The sequence below is a fragment of the Rattus rattus genome, chromosome 17, assembly GCF_011064425.1.
Source record: "Rattus rattus isolate New Zealand chromosome 17, Rrattus_CSIRO_v1, whole genome shotgun sequence".
Lineage (NCBI taxonomy): Eukaryota > Metazoa > Chordata > Mammalia > Rodentia > Muridae > Rattus > Rattus rattus.
This window is the reverse complement of record NC_046170.1, coordinates 4,517,193-4,539,802: the sequence shown is the minus strand read 5'-3', so window position 1 is coordinate 4,539,802 and position 22,610 is coordinate 4,517,193.

Below are 22,610 nucleotides of genomic sequence, written 5' to 3'. Positions count from 1 at the left end.
CCACTTGGACTCTTTTAAAGGAAGACATTTTAGTTGGGGCTGGCTTACAGGTTCAGTGTCTGTTGCTGTCATGAAGGAAAACATGGTGGCATGCATCCACACCCAGTGCTGGAGAGGTAGCTTGATCAGCAGGCAGCCAGAAGAGAAAGGAGAGAAAGGGGCATCGGGCATTCCAAACCTCAAAGCTCACCTGCAGGGTCTTACTTGCTCCAACAAGGCCACACCCCCTAATTGTGCCACTCGCTGTAAGTCTACAGGGGCCATTTTCATTCAGACCATCACAGATACTGTCTCCACGCTGAGACCACAAAGTTTGATTTAAATATTTCTGTTGCTCTGGCAACCTTCTTCTCAACTGGTTCTTGCCATCATTCTCCATCTCAAACAACGATGGGTACTTTTGCTTCAGTTGAAAGTTTATGGTTGTCAAGGCCCCCTTATAGCATCCTGGGGGGTACAGGTAGGCTTCAGGTGAGGGATAGGGTAGATCTGTCTATTGTTGGCCCAAAATGGGCACTGATGGGGCCAGATGAACTTCTGGGACATATAGTGTGAGGGTAAGAGGAACATTTCAGGGGAGAAAGGATAACGACTTGCAAAATGTCTTCATTCATTCTCTCCCTCGTGGGGGTACCATTTATTCATTTATTCACTTGTCAAAGTCAGCTCGCCAAGCACCTTTCTTTTTACCTGAGGGTTGGACGGAGGGGGAGACTAGAACCCCCTGCCACATATGCAGCACCTCCACCTACAGGAGGAGGGACCAAAGGAGCCCTGGCTTTGGACTCAGGCAGGCCAGGTTCTCATCCGAACTCCTCTGGAAACAGAGCCTAGACACGCAGTTGTATCTGAAGATATTTGACGTTCCTAGGAAATGGCTGGGCCAATGGTCTGAGTTTCTAACACTGAGATAGGGTCTTCCATTCCAGGCCTAATTAAATCTCCCATGAGGTGATAGGGTGAGCAGTGGGAGGGCACCAAGGTGGTGACTGAGTAGAGGACAGAGAAGCAGCAAGCTTGGGAGAAAGCTCCCATCTTTCCAGGGTCTGTCAGGTAAAATGGATCCAGGGCCTATCCTGTCAGCTCTCTGAACAGCTTCACCAGAAGTTCCTTCCCTTATTTTGCAGATTAGCGGTTCGGGAAGGTTGAGTAAGGTCACCCAAAAGTACACTGCTGCTGGGAATCCACCCGTGGGCTGGTTCTCTTTAAATTTCCTCATTTAATTCTGCCAGCATCCCAGGAGGCGGACTGCATTATCCTTTTTTCTGCTGATGAGGAAAACAAACCCGATTCTTGATAGCTGCTGGGAGCAGGGAGTTACTGGGAACGTGCAGCTCACCTGGGAGCACACAGATATGGGAAGAACAGCCTACAGGGAACACGCAGCAGCTACAGAGAGCGCTCCGCTTCCGGAAGTACATAGCTCACCCGGAGCACCGAGCTCCTGAGAACATGCAGCTATAGGGAGCGCGCTCCTCACCTAAAAGCATGCAGCTCTGGTGAGCCTACAGCCGCGGGGAGCACAACTCTGACGAGCACACGGCTCAGCTAGGAGCACATGGATCTTGAAAGCCTGCAGCTCGGAGGAGCACACGTCTACGGGGAGTGCACATCTCAGCTGGGAGCACTGAGCTCCTGAGAGCATGCAGCCACAGGAAGCACACAGCTTACCGGAGAGCATGCAGCTAAGGAAAGCCCACAGCTCTAGAGAACAAACAGGTTCTGAGAGCACGCGGATCCTTGGAAGTATGCAGTTATGGGAAACACACAGCTCACCCGGAAGCGCTCAGCTCCTGCGAACGTGCAGTTATGGAAAACACGCAGACTCACCCAAAGCGTGACCAAGGCCTTGAGACCCAAACCCGAGCTTTGTTCCGAGCAGTGAAAACAGCCCAGGCTGCAGAGTTCACACTGGTTACTGTGCTTCCTCTCCTCTCTCTCTCACATAGCCCTGCTGTTGGTCCTTCCATCTGCAGAGCACCCTGAGCCTCATTCTTCATCCAGATCTCTGCCCATACTTAGCGCCTGCTCAGAGAGCACTCGAGGCCCATTGTACCTGAAATGTCTAGATGTATGGGGACGTCGGATGAACACAGACGATGGCCAAACTGAATGATGACACATAGAGTCCCTTTGCTATCTTTCTAACTTTTCCTTAGGTTTGAAATCTCCCACCATAACTATGTTTAATGTCAGGCTTGATGGCACATGCCTGTAATCCCAGCACAAGGGACACTCAGGAAGGAAGATTGCCACAATTTCTAAGCTTGCCAGGACTGCTTAGTGAATTCACAGCCAACCTGAGTTACAAAGTGAACCCCTGTCTCCCAAAACACAATTAAGAGTCTAGAAAGATGATTTGGTGGTTAAGAAAGTATACGGCTCTTGTAGAGGACCGGAATGTGACACAGGTCACAGCCCTGAGGTTCTCATGATGATAAGTCTCTCACACATTCTTGCTTTCAGCTGCCTATTTCGAAAGGAACAGGTACTGCTGTGAGCTGGTGATTTGAGGACAAGGCAATCCAGAAAGTTCCAAGGCAGAGTTTCTGAGAAAGGTCTTCAGTTCCTGGAGCTTCAGGCTCCTCAGAACAACGGCTTCCCTCTCGAGCACCCGGGCTATCTCCTGTACACGGTTCAGGAGGACACTCTGTTTGGACTATCCTGTGCCTGTCCGGCTTCTTCCCCTTCAGCCATTCACATTCACAGAGCCTGAGCACTCTGGGGGCTGAACACACAGAGACTGGGCAGGAAACAAGATTTTCTGGTGTCTACTGGTGTAAGGCTTAGCTCTAGAATCAACCTAGAGGTTTTCCTCTGGCCCCGCATTCAGACACTTGGGCTTGCTGATGAGGAATGTGGAAGGCAAACTGTCCAGCTAGGTCCTTATAGAGCCTCCGTCTGTGGGAGGGCAGCAAGTGCCCTTTCCTTCCTCTGAACCCTGCCTTCATCGTCACGCGGCTTCTTCCCTTGCTCAACAAATCAACTCCTACTCTGTTCGGCTGCACCCACTGAACAACATGGGTGCCTCCTCTGGCCATCCTGTCTTGGTTTTGCGTTTAATCATTTTTGTTGCTCTTGTTACAATTATATTAATGGTGTGTGTGTGTGTGTGTGTGTAAGACTGTATGCCTGCTGCAGTGCACATGCAACAATCAAAAGACAACTAGCACAACTAAGCTCTCTACATCCACTCTGTGGGTCCCAGGGTCAAGCTCAGGTCACAGGGTTTCTCTGAATAACCCTGGCTGTCCTGGAACTCACTCTGTGGACCAGGCTGGCTTTGAACTCAGAGATCCACCTGTCTCTGCCTCCACAGTGCAGTGATTAAAGGCACGCACCACCACTGCCTGGCTTCTTTTTAATCTTTTTTTTTTTTCTTTTTTTCGGAGCTGGGGACCGAACCCAGGGCCTTGCGTTTGCTAGGCAAGCGCTCTACCACTGAGCTAAATCCCCAACCCCCTTTTTAATCTTTTAGACGTATTTATTTTATGTGCTTGGGTGTTTCGGCTGCATGTTCACTGAGTGCACACCTGGTGCCAACAGACTCAGAAAGTGGCTTTCTTCTGAAACTGGAATTATAGATGGTTGTGAGCCCCCATGTGAGTGCTAGGAACCTAACTTTTTGGTCCTCCGGGAATCTAAGCTGGGTTCTCTGCGAGAACAACTAGTGCTCTTAACGTTTGAGCCGTCCTTCAGCCGCCTGGTTGGTTTTGACTGTAGTGTGAAGAGTCAGGCATGAAGAGGTATTTACGCAATGGACCCTTCGCTTTTGTTGGCTGGGTCGGCCTGTAAGTGGATGCTCGCAGGGTGCCAGGCAGTGGAGCAAGCAGAAAAAAACCAGAGACACACAGAAAACCATGGAGACTGATTAAGAACTGCAGATCAGAGTACGGCCAGGCCCACATTAGCTGTCGAAGTGTAGTGTGGCTGAGTGGCATTTGGACTGCCCACTCCAGGGTTCCAAGCAAGTCTCTCATAGATTTGTGACCCTCCCTGGTGTCTCCTACAGTCCAAAAGGGCTGTGGAACCATAGTAGAAACAGCTGATACCAGATGTGCCCACTTGTGAGGTCACATTTATTCCTGCCTCACTGGAAGGCCAACTGAGGCTCAAGAAGGTCACAAAGAAGTACCAAAAGGTGGCAGTCCTGGGGGGTAGGGCCAGGCTAGTGCGACCCCTGGGTCAAGGGTCTCACCCAGACAATCCACTCCCTAGTACTAATGTAGTCTACCTACCACGCCCCTACTTCCTCCTCAGCAGAAGGTGGTCACATGGGCAAAGGAGCCAGGGAAGGAGACTATCCCCTGGATTGTCCCAGACATGCCCGAACAAAAAGGAAGCAGGAAAGGTCCCGATGGCCAATGACAGCTCTGTCTCTCCTCACACTTGATACTGGTGATGGTTGCTGTTACTTTGAAGGCCCATACCCGCCCATCTCTATCACACTGCCTGCCCCATGCCAGCCTGGCAACCCCATGCCTGCCTACACATGTACTCAGGCCCTCAGGAGAAATTCCCCAAACCCACCTCTGGTACAGGGCTTCGAGCTCTTTAGTGGGCTCTACCATGCCTAACCCCAAACATTTTCCAAGCATGGTCAAAAGCACTAGACACAGAACTATGTCCACCTAACAGCAGGCCCTGGATCACAGAAAGTGCTTTGTCCCATGCTCCTGCTCAATGCCAGGCTCTGGGGAAACCTGGACAATGAAGGGATAGCCACAAACAAGATAGCATGACTGTGTCCACTGAGGCATGGGCTTCCACGATAAGAGTATTCTGTGCTTGAGGTAGGCCACCCCACATGGCCCTGAGTGGATGGTAAGGTTCTGAAGGTAGTGTCATACAGCATATCTGACCATGTCCAGTGCTATGGGGACACAGCTACATCTTCCCTCTGCTCCTGTCCCTACAGCATGTATGAAATTAACAGCCAGTCCTAGGCTACAGCCACTGAAGCTCACTGAGGATCAGGTAGAAGCCAGGATCTGGGCGGGCATCTTGCTGGCATGCAGTTCCCTTCTGTATGCTTCCCCCAAAAGGCCTTGGCCAGCCTCCCATCCCTGAGGCCCCTGCCCTGGCTCAGGCCTCTATCTCCAAGCTAAGGCCCTACTGCTCCTGAGACTTTCTGCAAGTACCATTGTCACCAGTCTAAGGGTTCTGACATGACACGAGTGAGGCTCAAGCACATGCCAGGCCCCGTTCCACACTGTATTATCAACATTTCAGAAATGCTATCTGTGGGAATCAAGATTGGGAACAACTATGAAAACCTGCCAGTGACACCTAGCTACAGGCAGTTCCAGATGAGTCTCCCTTTTGTGATGGTTAAATTGTCCACATGACAGGGTGTAGCATCACTAAGATTCCAACTAAGAGACAAGCCTCTAGGTTTCTAGGCTGGGGTAGTTGAGGCGGAAATACGCAACCTGATATAGGTTGTATCACTGCATTGACCAAGATTCCAGAGTTGAATGAAATGGAGAGAGACCCTGTACAGGAGACAACTTCCTGAACAGAACACCAATGGCTCAGGCTCTAAGAACAACAACTGATAAATGGGACCTCATGAAACTGAAAAGCTTCGATAAGGCAAAGGACATTGTCAATACAACGAAATAGCAGCCTATAGATTGGAAAAGAATCTTCACCAACCCTACATCTGACAGAGGGCTAATATCCAAAATATATAAAGAGCTCAAAAAGTCAGACACCAAAAAAACCAAGTAAATGAAGTTTAAAAAAATGGGGTACAGAGCTAAACAGAATTCTCAACAGAGGAATATTGAATGGTTGAGAAGCACTTGAAGAAATGTTCAATATTTTTAACCATGAGGGAAATACACTGAAAAAGGACACTGAAATTCTACCTCTTACCAAACAGAATGACTAAGATCAGAAACTCAAGGACAGCCACAGCTCTCTGTGCCCGGATCCCATTGGGAGAGAGTTGATCTCCTAGGAGTGCTAACACACCTGGAAGCATGGGTGAGACCACCACTTCTGCTCAGAGGGACCTGCCTGGAGTCCTCTGGACATAGGAACCAAGGAGCAATCTGGGACAGGATCCTTCATGTCTGTGCCCAGAGCTGACCATATGCCACAGCTCTCAGTACCTGAATCCCACCGGGAGAGAGCTGGTCTCCCAGGAGTCCTAACACATAGACTTACAAGACGGTTAAGCCACTGTCAGAAACAAGATCAGCTAACACCAGATACAACCAGATGGTGAGAGGCAAGTGCAAGAAATTAAGCAACAGGGGTTGGGGATTTAGCTCAGGGGTAGAGCACTTGCCTAGCTGGCAAGTTGGGTTCGGTCCCCAGCTCCAAAAAAAAAAAAAAAAAAAAAAAAGAAAGAAAGAAAGAAAGAAAAGAAGTTAAGCAACAGAAACCAAGGCCACTTGGCATCTTCAGAACCCAATTCCCCCACCACAGCAAGTCCTAGAAACCACAACACACTGGAAAAGTAAGATCCTGACTTAAAATCACATCTCAGGATGATATTAGAGGACTTTAAGATGGATATAAATAGGGGTTGGGGATTTAGTTCAGCGGTAGAGCACTTGCCTAGCAAGCGCAAGGCCCTGGGTTCGGTCCCCAGCTCCGAAAAAAAGAAAGAAAAAAAAAGATGGATATAAATAGCTCTCTTAAAGAAATATAGGACAACACAGGTAAACAGATAGAATCCCTTAAACAGGAAGCATAAAAATCCCTTAAAGAATTATAGGAAAATACAATCAAACAGGTGAAGGAATTGAACAAAACCATCCAGGATCTAAAAATGGAAATAGAAACAATAGAGAAATCACAAAGGGAGGCAACCCTGGAGAGAGAAAACCTAGGAAAGAGATCAGGAGTCATAGATGTCACCAACAGAATACAAGAGATAAAAGAGAGCATCTCAGGGGCAGAAGATATCATACAAAACATTGACACAACTATCAAAGAAAATACAAAGTGAAAAAAGCTCCTTAACCCAAAACTTCCAGGAAATCCAGAACACAATGAGAAGATCAAACCAAAGGATAATATGTATAGAAGAGAGTGAAGATTCCCAACTTAAAAGGCCAGAAAATATCTTCAACAAAATTATAGAAGAAAACTTCCCTAACCTAAGGAAAGAGATGCCCATGAACATACAAGAAGCCTACAGAACTCCAAATAGATTGGATCAGAAAAGAAACTCCTCCCATCACATCATAGTCAAAACACCAAATGCACTAAACAAAGAAAGAATATTAAAATCAGTAGGAAAAAAAGGTCAAGTAACACATAAAGACAGACCTATCAGAATTACACCAGACTTCTCACCAGAGACTATGAAAGCCAGAAGATTCTTGGCAGATGTCATACAGACCCTAAGAAAACACAAAATGCCAGCCCAGGCTATATCCAGCAAAGTTCTCAATATAGATGAGAAATTCCATGACAAAACCAAATTTACACAATATAGTTCCACAAATTCAGTCCTACAAAGGATAATAGGTGGAAAACTCCAACACAAGAAGGGAAACTTCATCCTAGAAAAAGCAAGAAAGTAATCTTCTTTCAAATAATCCCAAAGAAGATAGCCACACAAACATAATTCCACCTCTACACAACAAAAATAATAAGAAAAATCATTGGTCCCTAATATTTCACAATATTAATGTACTCAATTCCCTAATAAAAAAACATAGGATAATAGACTGAATACATAAGCAGGATTCAACATTTTGCTGCATACAGGAAACACACCTTAGTGACAAAGACAGACACTTCCTCAGAGTAAAAGGCTGACCAAAAATTTTCCAAGCAAATGGTCCCAAGAAACAAGCTGGAGTAGCCATTCTAATGTCAAATAAAATTGACTTTCGCCCAAAAGTTATCAAAAAATATAAGGCATGGGGTTGGGGATTTAGCTCAGTGGTAGAGCGCTTGCCTAGGAAGCGCAAGGCCCTGGGTTCGATCCCCAGCTCCGAAAAAAAAAAAAAATATATAAGGCAGGATACTTCATACCTGTCAAAGGAAAAAGCCACCAAGATGAACTCTCAATCCTGAACATCTATGCTCCAAATGAAGGGCAACGACATTCATAAAACAAACTTTACTAAAACTCAAAGGACACACTGTACCTCATACGATCACAGTACGAGACTTCCAACACCCCAATCTCATGAAGGGACAGATCATGGAAACAGAAACTAAACAGAGACACTGTGAAAATAACAAAAGTTATGAACCAAATGGATTTAATAGATTTCGATAGGACGTTTTGCCACCTCATGGTACCTTCTCCAAAATTGACCATATAATAGGTCACAAAACAGGCCTCACCATATACAAGATAAGTTGAAATAATCCCATGCATCCTATCAGATCACCATGGACTAAGGCTGGTCTTTGATAACAAAAACGACAGAAAGCCCACATACACATGGAAGTTGAACAACACTCTACTCAATGGCAACTTGGTCAAGGAAGAAATAAAGAAGGAAATTAAAGACAGTTTAGAATTGAATGATAATGAAGGCACAATATAACAAAACTTATGGGACACAATGAAAGCAGTGCTAAGGGGAAAACTCATAGCTCTGAGTGCCTCCAAAAAGAAACTGGAGAGAGCATACATCAGCAGCTTGACAGCACACCTGAAAGCTCTAGAACAATAAGAAGCAAACACATCCAAGAGGAGTAGACAGCAGGAAATAATCAAACTCAACTAAGTAGAAACAAAAAGAAGTATAAAAAAAATCAACAAAACCAGGAGCTGGTTCTTTGAGAAAATCAAAAAGAGAGATAAACCCTTAGCCAGACTAACAAGAGGACACAGAGACATTATCCAAATTAACAAAATCAGAAATGAAAAGGGAGATATAACAATCAAAACTAAGGGGTTGGGGATTTAGTCAGTGGTAGAGCGCTTGCCTAGGAAGCGCAAGGCCCTGGGTTCGGTCCCCAACTCCGAAAAAAAAAAAAAAAAAAAAAAATCGAAACAATCAAAACTAAGTAAATTTAAAAAAATCATCAGATCCGACTACAAAAGCCTATACTCAACAAAACTGGAAAATTTGATTGAAATGGACAATATTATAGACAGATAACAGGTACCAAAGTTAAATCAGGATCAGATAAAATATCTAAACAGTCCCATAACACCTAAAAAAAAAAAAAAAAAAAAATCGAAGTAGTCATTAAAAGTCTCCCAACAGGGGTTGGGGATTTAGCTCAGTGGTAGAGCGCTTGCCTAGCAAGCGCAAGGCCCTGGGTTCGGTCTCCTGCTCCGGAAAAAAAAAAAAAGAAAGAAAGAAAAAGTCTCCCAACCAAAAAAGTCCAGGACCAGATGAGCTTCGGGGAGAATTCTATCAGACCTTCATAAAAGACCTAATATCAATACTGTCTAAACTATTCAACAAAATAGACAGAAGGAACACTAACTAATTCCTTCTATGAAGCCAAAATTACACATATACCTAAACCACACAAAGACACAACAAAGAAAGAGAACTTCAGACCAATTTCCCTTATGAATATCAATGCTAAAATACTTAAGATTCTCATAAACTGAATCCAAGAACACATCAAAATGATCATCCGTCATGATCAAGTAGGCTTCATCCCAGGGATGCAGGGATGGTTCAATATAGGAAAATCCATCAACATAATCCACCATATCAAGAAACTCAAAGAAAAAAACCACATGATCATCTCATTAGATGCTGAGAAAGCATTTGACAAAATTCAGCAACCCCTCATTGCAAAAGTCTTAGAAAGATCAGGAATTCAAGGCCCATCCCTAAACATAGTAAAAGCAATATACAGCAAACCAGTAGCCAACATCAAACTAAATGGAGAGAAACTTGAAGCAATCCCACTAAAATCAGGGACTAGACAAGGCTGCCCACTCTCTCTATACCTATTCAATATAGGACTTGAAGTCCTAGCCAGAGCAATTAGACAACAAAAAAGAGGACAAAGTGATACAAATTGAAAAGGAAGAGGTCAAAATATCACTCTTTGCAGATGACATGATAGTGTACTTAACTAGCCCCAAAAATTCCACCAGAGAACTCCTAAATATGATAAATACCTTCAAGAAAATGGCTGGATATAAAGTTAACTCAAACACATCAGTAGCCTTCCTCTATTCAAAGGATAAACAGACTGAAAAAGAAATTAGGGAAACAACACCCTTCATTATAGTCACAAATAATATAAAATACCTTGGGGTGACTCTAACCAAGCAAGTGAAAGATCTATATGACAAGAACTTCAAGTCTCTGAAGAAAGAAATTGAAAATCTCAGAAGATGAGAAGATCTCCCCTGCTCAAGAATTGGCAGGATTAATATAGTAAAAATGGCCATCTTGCCAAAAGCAATCTACAGATTCAGTGTAATCGCCATGCAAATTCCAACTCAATTCTTCACAGTTAGAAAGAGCAATTTGCAAATTGATTTGGAATAACAAAAAACCCAGGATAGTAAAAACTATACTCAACGATAAAAGAACTTCTGAGGAAACCACTATTCCTAACCTCCAGCTGTATTACAACACAGCAATAGTATTTAAAAAAAAACTGTATGGTATTGATATAGGCAAGTAGATCAATGGAATAGAATTGAATTCCCAGAAATGAACTCTCATACATGGTCACGACATTTAACAAAGGAGCTAAAACCATCCAGTGGGGAAAAGGACAGCGTTTTCAACAAATGGTGCTAGCTCAACTGGTGGTCAGCATGTAGAAGAATGCAAATTGACCAATTCTTATTGCCTTTTACAAAGCTCAAGTCCAAGTGGATCAAGGACCTCCACATAAAACCAGACACGCTGAAACTAATAGAAGACAAAGTGGGGGGAAGCTTCAAACACATAGGCACTGGGGAAATTTTCCTGAACAGAATATCAATGGCTTATGCTCTAAGATCAACAAACGGGACTTCATAAAATTGCAAAGCTTCTGTAAGGGAAAGGACACTGTCATAAGGTCAAACAGGAACCAACAGATTGGGAAAAGATCTTTACCACTCCTACACCCGATAGAGGGCTAATATCCAATATATACAAAGAACTAAGAAGTTAGACTCCAGAGAGCCAAATACTCCTCAAAGAAGCAGGGAGGGAGGGGATAACGGGTTTTTTAAGGGGAACCAGGGAAAGGGGATAACATTTAAAATGTAAATAAAAAATAAAATAAAAAAATTAACTCGGGGACTGGAGAGATGGCTCTGCAGCTAAGAGCACTGACTGCTCTTCCAGGGGTTCTGGGTTCAATTCCCAGCAACCACACAGTGGTTCACAACCATCTGTAATGGGGATCTGATGTCCTATTCTAGTGTGTCTGAAGACAGTGACAGTGTACTCATATCTGTAAAATAAATAAATGAATCTTTAAAAAAAATAACAACAACAACAACAAACTCAAGTCACAGCACATCCATTGCTGGTGGGAGTGCAAACTTCTGCAACCACTTTTGAAAAATCAACTTGGCAATTTCTTAGAAAATTGGGGGGGGTGGGCGGAGGGGGGATTAGATAGATGGCTTAGCAGTTAAGAGCACTGATTTCTCTTCCAGAGGTCCTGAGTTCAAATCCTAGCAACCACATGGTGGCTCACAACCATCTGTAATGGGATCTGATGCCCTCTTCTGGTGTGTCTGAAGACAACTATTTACTCACATACATAAATTGGGGGGGGTGTTAAAAAAATAAAAATAAATCTCAAAAGAAAAGAAGGAAGGAAGGAAGGAAGGAAGGAAGGAAGGAAGGGAGAGAAAGAGGGGGGAGAAAAGAAAAGAAAAAAGAAAACTGGGAATAGTTGTGCCTCAACACCCAGCTATCTGCCACTCCTGGGATATACCCAAATGATGCATCACTACACCATAGAGACACTTGTTTAACTACGTACGTAGCAAGCAGCTTTATTAGTAATAGGCAGAAACTGGAAACAACCTAGCTGTTCCCTCAGCTGAACAGTGGATAAAGAGAATACTGTACATCTGCAAAAGGAATACTATTCAGATATTAAAAACAAAGACGCCATAAATTTTGCAGGCCAATGGATAGGACTTGAGAATATCATCCTGAGTGAGGTAACCCAGAGCCAGATTTATACATATGCATGTATCACTTAGAAGTGGGCATTAGCCATAAAGTGCAGGGTAACCATGCTACAATCCATAGACCCAAAGAAACTGGGTAATAGGGGTCCCAAGGGAAGAAGCTCTAATCTCACTCTGAAGGGAAACTAAATAGTCATCGGAGGTGGGTGGAAAGGGGGAACTAGGCAGGAAAGTGGATGAGGAGGTGAACAGCGATGGGAATCAGTTGTGGGGAGAGGAGAGGCAGGAGAGGCCTGGGAGTGAGAATGGAAATCAGTGGGGGCATCTCTAGGACTAGCTGGAGTCCTGGGATGGGGGAGAATATGGGGAGTCTATGGGGTGACCCTAGCTGAGAGTCCTACCAGTGGGGGATATAGAGACTCAAGTGGCACCTCTGTAGCCAGGCAAGAATTCCAGAGGAAGGAAAACATCCATCCACCCACAAAACCTTCAATCTAAAATTTGTCCTGCCTTCAAGATGTGCAGGGATAAAGATGGGGCAGAGACTGAGGGAAGAGCCATCCAATGACTGCCCGAACTTCAGATCAATCCCATGTGGGAGAGCCAGCCCCTGACACTATTAATGATGCTCTGCTGTGCTTGCAGACAGAAGCCCTGCATAACTGTCTCCTGAGAGATTCATCCAGCAGTGGATGGAGGCAGATGCAGAGACCAGAGACAAACGTCAGGTGGAGCTCAGGGAGTTTGTGAAAGAGTTGGATACGTCCAACTCTACGTAGGATTGAGCAAGTCAGAGGGGTCAAGGGCACCACAAGAAGACAGAGTCAACTAATCTGGGACCACGGGGGCCTTAGTCCCCAACCAGGGAGCGTGCAGGAACTGGACCTAGACCCCTACATGTTTACAGCAAATGTGCAGCTTGATCTTCCTGTGTGACTCCTAATAAATGGAGGGGTCTGTCTCGGTCTCTGTTCCTGCCATTGGGACTCCTTCCCCCTACACGGACTGCCTGGTTGGGCCTCAGTGGGAGAGAATATGCCCAGGCCTGCTAGGACTAGATGTCCTAGATTAGGGTTAATACTCAAGGGAGGCTCCCCCTTCTCTGAGGAGAAGAGGAAGGCAATGGGGGGGGGGTTTGTAAGGGTGGGACTGGGAAGAGGGATGGGAGGGGGGCTGTGATTGGGGAGCCAAGTGAATTAAAAAATTTATTGGAAAAAAAATAAAAATGTTTATTTAAAAAGAAAGAAAGGATAGAAGGAAAAATGAATTAAAGTAAGCAAGCAAGCAAGCTAGCTGAACAAGCGGTAAGCAGCATCCCTCCGTGGGCTCCTGCCTCCAGTTTCCGACCATTTGAGTTCTTGTTCTGGCTTCCTTCAATTATGGTGTAGTATGAGCAGCTTCCTCAAGCTTCTGCTGTCATGGCTGCCCCAGCATGAGAAATGGTGTCAAGGAACAGTGAGGCAAAACAAGGCCTTCCTTCGTTAAGTGGCTTTTTGTCAGGTATTTTGTCATAGCACAGGAAGGTAACAAGACACCTTTGTCCCTTGGTCTTAGTCGGGGTTACTAGTGCTGTGATGAAATATCACGGCCCAAAACAACCTGGGAAGGAAAGAGTTTATTTCTATCACAATTCCATGTAAACACTTCATCAACAAAAGCAGTCAGGGCAGAAACCTGGAGGCAGGAGCTAATGCAGAGGCCATGCAGAGGCCGTGGAGGAGTGCTGCCTCCCTCCTGGCTTGCTCCTTTTGACTGCTCAGCCAGCTTTCTTACAGGGATGGCACCCCATACACACACACAATGGGCTGGGCCCTCCTCCGTCAATCATTCACTAAGAAAAGGTCCTACGGCCAAATTTCATGGACTTAATTTTCTCAACTGAGGCTCCCTCTGCACCCAATAACTCTAGCTTGTATCAAAATGGCATAAAACCACATCCCTCCCTCTTCTTATTCCCACATTGCTTTCTGATGAACAGACAAATAGAGAGCAGGGGGGTGGCCCAAACCTTTGCCTACTCTCAAGAAGAAAAGCCCAAAAGGCGGCCCGGCAGGCCTCATAGGGTGGGGGGAAAGACTGCAGGTATCACATCAACTTCAGGCAGGCCCAGGAGAGGGCCAAGTTTGGAAGGACAGTAGGAGTGGTCAAGAGGCCTGTTGTCAGCCAGGGCTACATCTGGCCCATACTGCTGTGCCTAGCCATCAGGGGACAGGCTCACAGGAGAAAAGCTATAGCAGGGGAGCCAGAGACAAGGCCAGGGACAAAGCTGTGGCTGTGTAGACCAAGTTCCAAAATAAGCCCTACTCAGAGTGTCTTGTCACCATGGCAACGGCAAAGTTCTGCATAATCTGAAAGACTCACCACCCGCAGTCTTCTTCCCTTCCCTAGGAATCAACCTTCTGTCTCCAAGAGCCTGCCTAGGTCAAGCACAAACATAGGAACGTCACGTCCACTGTCCTGAAGACCACTGGGGTCTTCTGAGGTCACCCTCGTCATCCACAGCCTGCAGGTCTAAACACTGAGGTTCTGAGACAGAAGCCTTGCTTGGCAGGGTCACACAGCCCAGTGCTACTGAGATTCAGGTCCCAACAACGGTTTGGAGGCCTAGTCCAAGCTCCTGTCTTTCTCCATACATCTCAAGTTCCTCATTCCCTCTAAGCTTGCTTCCTCTCTCCACCCAAAGCATGGCTGAGGTAGAGATAAACAGCTCTTTATCCTGCCTGAGGGCAGCCTTGGAGATCAGGGGTGCTTTCCAGGAGGCAGGGCCACCAGCTCCTGTCCTCAGGCTCAGTTACAGCAATGAAGTCTGTGCTGTCTATTAGTCATTCTCTCCTGAGGGGTGATGATGTCAAAGAGACTGTCAGTTAATGCTTACATGTGCCCCAGGATTTCTCATTACTCTTCTGGAGACAAGCCCTGCCCTGTCTGGACACAATCATTTTAAGTGGTGTAGGCCTAACCAGTTTATTGTTGGGGCTCATCTCTCTAGAAGCTGTGACTGGTCCAAGAGAACAAAAAAAAGACCCAAGCAGAGTCAGTCAGATATTTACAGAGGATGTTGAATGAAGCACCTCTTTTCTCCACTGGAAATGAAAGGGAGGGTTATTCTGGTTGCTTCCTGAAATTTCCAGTGCTTTTGTTCTATACCTATGGAGAGGGTACTTCAGTCACATTCATTTATCAACTAAGTCTACTCTAGCTAGCTGAGCAAAATGTTAAGTATCCATGCTTTCCGTATCAATGGCCCCGAGCCCACAAAGACCTAGACTGTCAAAGCTGAGTGGCTCCGACTGCCACAGGAAAGCTGTGGCACTGAGAAGTTACTTCCAGGGTTATTCCTGTCCCCACCACTGACCACACAATGCGCTGACCCCACAACTTCTCTCCTAGCTAACCTCAGCATATTTAGAGTTTAACCTGTGTGTGAGACTCTTGACTGCATGATGTAGATGCTATCCAGGATGCTATCTGCCCAGGAATCTTGGAAAAGTAGTAAAGTTTTCCAGGCAGACACCTCAGGTGAGGGGTGTGGCTATGTTGCCTGCACACAGAGGCTGACCTTACTGTCTTCACCGGGATCACAGTCTCTCAGGCTGCCCTGCAGTTATCACGGGGACCCCAGCAGAGGTGCCCCGTCACATCATTTCTCATCTTGGGGCCACAGACTGTTCATCTGCAATTTGACTTGTCCTCGGTGCCTCTCAGAGTGGTCAGGAGATGAAGGCAGAACGACACGGGGGAAAGGTTTCGCCCACTGTAAGGAGCTGGGCATCAGGGAGAGCATTGCTTTTCAGTAGACGGTAGATAAATATGAACCCAGAGATGGCAGAATGACATTCAAGGTCAACTCCTCTGCCAACAAGCAGCCTGGAACTTGAGCTTGTAAGTCCTGCTCTGGCCTCAGGGAAGGAAGCAGAATGGGAAGGGGAGGACAGTTGACTCTTAGGAGGCAGTGGTGAGTGTCTGAGGTCTCTGTGGCTGCACAGAAATGTCTCAGTGGCTTGAAACTGGCAAATACTCACCGTCCTTGGTTCCTGGGGATTGGCTCAGCACACCGTAGCTGGAATCTGTCTCCTTTATTAAGCTGCAGTCTCCTAGGACAGCTGGGTTGAATGAGGACTATTTCTCATCTCCCTCACACAACTGCGGAGCCCCAGATCTCACTGCATAAAACTAAGTCTCGCTGCTGTGCACAGAGGCACACCCCAGCGTGTTCGAGATGCAGAGAGGGAGCAGGACCTTCGTGCCAGCTCTCAAGATATCTCTTCTCTTCCCCATCCCTTTCACAGTGCCCCTCCACTACCAGATTCTAATCGCTAAACAGTGGCTTACTCACAGCGAAGTATAGTGACTGGGAGGAGGGACTTCTATGGCCAGTTTAGCAGCAATCTAGACCAGAGCCAAGAGGGGCACTGCAAGCTACAGTTGCAGGCCCAGTGCCTCAGAGAAAGGGGCAGACAAAAGGGATGGGGTGGGCCAAAGAAAAAAATACCCTCCGTTCCTTTGCACCAAATGTGCCCAGGCCTGCCTGTGCTGGTGGGAAAGCTCACAGGAAGCCTCATTTGGCCAATCCTCCATTCCCTGCAGGCCCACCCCATGGAAAGGTAGGACTGAGACAGAATAAATGATGCAGGGGTCTCCCCCAGTGAAATGGGGGCCTGAAAAAGGCAGTGTAGTATCACTCAAGAAGCTCAAAGGCTTTCATTCATTTTCTAGTTCTGGGGATTACATGTCTGAGTAAATGGCACGCCTGCTCTAGGTGTCAGCAGCCATGTGAGGGAGATGGAAAACCCCATTCAAAACAGCTTTCCTAGAGACTGCAGTCTTATAACAGCAGAGATAAAAGTCCCAGCTCGGCTATGCTCAGCCAACTCCTAGGAACCAAGGGCAATGAGTATCTGCTATTTCAAGCTACTGATCTATTTGCAACCCTGGACAGCAATCTGATACAGGGCCAAGTCTGCTCTGCTACAGGGCCAAAGCTATCTTACAATGCCAAGAGCATGCTTGCCCCCAGTATCCACCGAATGGCACCTTCACAAGGCCCTTTCTCACAAACAAGAGTGTTGGCCATCACCTGAGACACGGCCCCCAGCACTCCTTCCCTCCCTAAGTTTGACTTCCCATGCCTACCCACACCATGCTATCTCTCTCTGCAGGAAGCCCTGCCAACCATTCCTCTCCTCTCTAGACCTTTCCTGAGTCAGACACAAGAGGCCAGACAGGCTGGGCTTGAGCAAGGGACTGAGCAGATGGCCTGGGCCCAGGCTAGAGAACTGCCAGGTTTAGCACTGGAGCCTGGGGTAAGATGCTTCCAGACTCCCATGATGCTCCCTTCCCCGCCCGGCTCTGCAGCTCAGGAGCATGTCCATGTGGGGGCTGTGAATGGAACTGTCAAAACAGTACCCTGGCTCCCAGGCTGCAGGATTATATAATGCAGTCTGCCACCCCCACTCCCTGCCTGCCCCTTGGCTGCATCTCCAAGTACAGGGCCACCAGGAACCCACACCCAGAGCATTCATGGAGTTTCATTGCCTTGGACTCACAAGGTTCTTGGCAGCAATGCTGACATTCTCTCTGGATCTTTCTCTCCTGTTTTGTTCTCTATCTTTAGTGTCCAGGACACGCACGGCAGCCAGGCAAATACAGATGATTTGGTTGAACTAAAAGCGTCAGTAATACTGAGACACACCTCAGAGAAAATGACCTGTGCCCAGCATTGACACATTTAATCCTAACCTCTCACAGCATAGGTATTAGCCCCATGATAGAGACTGATGAGCAGTTGAGCCTAGGCAAGCATGAATGGACAGATAGCATATTCTCTCCCTGGAAAGGCACTGTACCAGGTGAAATAAAACCCATTCTTGGGCAGAATACCAGGATGTATAAGCAATAAGGAATAAATAGTTGCATTAAAAAAAAAGTTTTTTATAAAAGGGCTAGAGAGATGGCTCAGTGGTTAACACCACTGATTACTCTTCCAGAGGTCCTGAGTTCAATTCCCAGCAACCATACGGTGGCTCACAACCATCTGTAATGGGATCTGACGCCCTGTGTGTCTGAAGACAGTGACAGTGTATTTATATACATGAAATAGCTAAATATTTTTTAAAGTTAAAAATAAAGTTAATTATTGTAACAGGCTAGGGAGGAAATCTAAAACTATTGTCAAAATCCCCATTTCTGATCAGTATCAGTCAGGATAAATGAGATTAATGAGTAACAAAGAAGTCACTGTCTCAGTGACATAAAACTAAGTCTTACTTAGTAGGGGTGAAGACGGATTTCCATTCATGTTGTCCTTCCGAGGAACTTACCTGGAATGACTGTTTGCTGAAGAAAAGCTAGAGAAATGGTACACGAATTATTACAGGCTGTGAACCAGCCATTGGCCAGAGCTAGTCGCTGGATCACTAAGCATGCAATGCAATCTTCGTAGGCCCAGATGAAGGGACTGTGGATTCTGGGGAAAGGTGCAATTCAGGGCTCCCGTGCTGAGCTCAGAGACAGGACACCCAGTAAGCCTTCCTGACAACCAACACTCCCTTCAGATGTAGAAAGAACAGGACCAAACTACAGTTGGGGCCTGACAGAGGGCCACCTGCTTAAGTTATGAGGCCTCAGAGAGGAGCTGCCCAGACAGAAACCACACTGACCGTACAACCGTCTCAATTAAAAATCCTCCCTTCCAGGGCAACCTCATGAACAAAGTCTGCCCGCAGCAACTCATAGCTCTTTGAATACTTAATTCTCCTCTCCTGAGGGAGAAAAGTGGATCTTCCAGGATCAGCTGTGCCTAAGACACAGGCTCCCTAGAGGCCGGAGGAATAAAAGGGAACCAGACATGGCTCAGTCTCCAGCTGCTAGAGAGGATGTCACTCTAACAGGCCCTGAGTAGAGATCAAAGGGCCAGGACAGGAGAGGTGATGATCACGCAGCTCTTTGTCATGGTGCCTGATGGAACCCAAGGGCTGGGCTCTACATCCATTTGGGGCCAGGTGCCCAGGCTTGGAAACTGCCCAGTTCTAAGATTCCACAAGTCCATGTCAAGAGATCCGAGAAGCTGAGTCACCTCAAGAAGGAAACTAGGGGCCTGGGTACGTCTGGAAAGAAGTGAGGGGGGCATGCCCACTTTTATTTTCATCCAGGCGTGACTACGCGTGTGCATGCATATAAACCAAGTTTTCTGTTCACCCATGTTGTTGGATTTTAACATAAATTGCTAAGCTGTCTCTAAGTAGTCAGCAGACTTGGAGCTCAGGTGCCCTTTGTGTGAATGCCCACTTCACTCAGTGCTGTGAACTTTGACTTCACTGTGCCTGTCTCCTGTCCTATGACGGTGATGCCTATGTTCTTAAGTCTGTGGTGGAGAAAACTAGCAGTGTCAGGTAACCCCAGTGTGTGGCAAAGCCTGTGATCATGTACAGGGCTGAGTTCCTGGGCCCCCTGGGGTGACTGTACAAGAGCCTTGGAATGGGTCAAATTGGGTGTACCTGGTGCTCTGTCGCCCCCTCATGGACATCTTCCTCCTAACACCCGTGACAGAGTCAAGTAAGCCCTTTGAACAAATGTCCGGTTTGAAAAACACATAGGGTACAGCTTTAATCCCAGCGCTCGGGAAGTAAGAGGCAGACAGGTCTCTAGACAGGTCTCTAGATTTACAAAGAGAGTGCCAGTACAGCCAGGTTTATGTTAGAAGCTGCTGAAAAAACATTAAACTAAAAAGAAAATTAAAGTGGGGGAGTCGGGTGGGGGTGGGGGTGCAAGGCTAGATGTTAGGGTCAGGTAAGAGGCTCACAGGCTGCTTTGGAGCTTCTAACCCAGGATATTGGAAATCTCTGGATGTCTCTTTAGGGATGGAGGCTCAGGGAAATCAAAGTCTCCCTGGGACGCAAAGCTTCCAAGTCCTGCTCCCCATGAGAACTAACAGTCCATTCTCCACACATGGAGAACTGGGCTCTCAACAGGACCCCCTGTTCCTGACCGCTGCTGCCCCCAGGTCTCACACACACACACACACACACACACACACACACACACACCCTATAAATGACAAACAGCCTCACACAGGCTCTGGCGCTTCCTGGGAAGCAGAGGTGAAGCTTCCAATAAGCTGCTCCTCTTCCCAGGCCTAGAGGCCTCCACCCATCCATGTCCCCAGGACATACTGAGTGCCAAGGCAGGTCTGCACAGACCTCTGCACAAGCTTCAGAAGCCAGCAACACCACAGAGGCCGAAGTCTTGCCCTGATATACACAGGGTGAGAGCTGCCTGCCATTCAGGAATTGTGGGGTAGGGGGCACTGTGGAATATGTGGGTGTCTGGTCTAGTGTAGGTAGCGCTGAGCACACAATGAGTGCAGAGATCACCACTCACTCGTAAGCAGGTGTTGACACACCACTGGCACGTGAGTTCCAGAACATCTTGGCAGAGGAAGGCACCAGAAAGCCCTGGACCCTCCATGAAATGCTTGCCCAGAACCCTCCAAATCCTGTTCCTACACATCAGTAAAACCTTGGTTCAATGTGGCTGGAGGTTCTTGACTCCTGAGCCACTTTGCTCCCCCCATATTATTTCCTCTTCATGGTGTCTGACAAAATATTAAAGCAGGAACTTTCCACTCTGTTGGCAACAGGGGCTTGCACCCCAGTCCAGCCCCCACCCCCACCCCTCCTGTGCTAGCAAGAAGCCCTGTTCCCCAACAAAATGCCAAAAAAAAAAAAAAAAAAAAAAAAAAAAAAAGAAAAAAAGACACCGGCACCTCAGACCTGAGTACAAAGCTCTAAGCTAGTTATGGGACAGGTATGGGAGCACTTGACTTTAATTCCACTAGAGGAATTACCTGCCTGTGGGTTTGTTAAAGTGGATCATCATCTAGCCTGACTGGTATCCTTTCATTATATTAACCTACACACACCACCCACGCACGCACGCACGCACGCACGCACGGAGGAACTGAGGCTATGAAGACAGATACTGCAGGCCAGATTTCAGACACCAACCCTGTCAACCATACCTTGGACTTGCAGCTTCTGTGAGAGTGCACATTTGATCTGGCAAACCACGGGTGCAACTGTCCACCTTCCACCTTAAACTATCCCCCCCACCCCTCCCCGGCCACAGAACCCTTCGCTGGACTCTAGGGAAGGTGCTAGTACAAACACCTCATGGCTGTTCTCTCAACCTCAGCCTGAGCTCTGAGAACCGAGAAACAATCGAGAAGACCCTAAACTGCCTGTCTATTGCCCGGAACTTATGTCAGGGGAGCTCAGTCCCTAGCAGAGCCTGCCTCATCCTTAAAACCGTGCTCACGTCTTTTCCTTTTTCTTTCTATTCAAGACAAAGTTTCTGTAAGCCCTTTTTCCTGGAACTTGCTCTATAGACCAGGCTAGCCTCAAACTCAAGATCCACCTGCCTGCTTCCCACGACACCCAGCAGCACCCGTTTCTTAATAGGAAAGTAAGGCTGGGATAGGTACAGTAGGAGGCTGAGTTACAATCTGAACCCAGGCCAACTGGGTCTGGGTGCATGGACTTACACCAGAACTGGACCTTACTCCTCATATTTCAAGTAAAAGGAAAAACCCTCACTGACTTAACTGAAAACCACATTAATACCCCTTTGACCCATACCATGTTTTTGTGGTTCTAGGATTGAAAACCTGGTCTCACACATGCCAAGCAAACATTCAACCACTGGGCGCAACCCTTGGCTGATAAATACTACCACCATTTAAACACAAGGATCTGTGTGGCTCAGCAGGTAAAGGTAAAGGTGCCTGTCACAGACATCTGATCACCTGAGCTTTCCCAAGGACCCATGTAAACATGCAAGGAGAGAACAGACTCCATGCAATTGCCCATGTGCCATGCTATTCAGGACCAACACATACACACCCATGTACACATACAGTATCAATGAAAGATTTATATCTAAAACCATAACATATTTAATATAAATGAAAAACTTCCATCTAAAACCACAAAACTACCCTGTGAAGCGTGTGTCTCCAGTCACTACCACCTGAACAGTCTGAGGCAAAGAAAACTAATCTTTTGCATTTCTGAAGTTGTGAAATTCCTTGGTTTTGTTGTTTCTTTTGGGGTGGGAGGTGGAGATGGTTCAGCAGTTAAAAGCACTGGCTTCTTTTCCTGAGGACCCAGGTTCAATCCTCCACACCCACACAGCAGTTCACAGATACCTACAAACGGAAGACCTAACACCTTCATGCAGACATACATGCAGCAAAACACCAATGCACGTGAGATAAAAAGAAAACACAATCTAAAAATAAGAGAACTGGTCTTATTGTGATACTTGTAAATGTTCCTCTAAAAAAGCATGTTCACTAACACACTCTTATGTAGACTGTTCACTAACACACTCTTATGTAGACTGTTCGCTAACACTCTTATGTAGATTGTTCGCTAACACTCATATACACTCTTATATAGGTTGTTCACTAACACACTCTAATGTAGACTGTTCACTAACACACTTATGTAGACTGTTCACTAACACACTCTTATGTAGATTATTCACTAACACACTGTTATGTAGA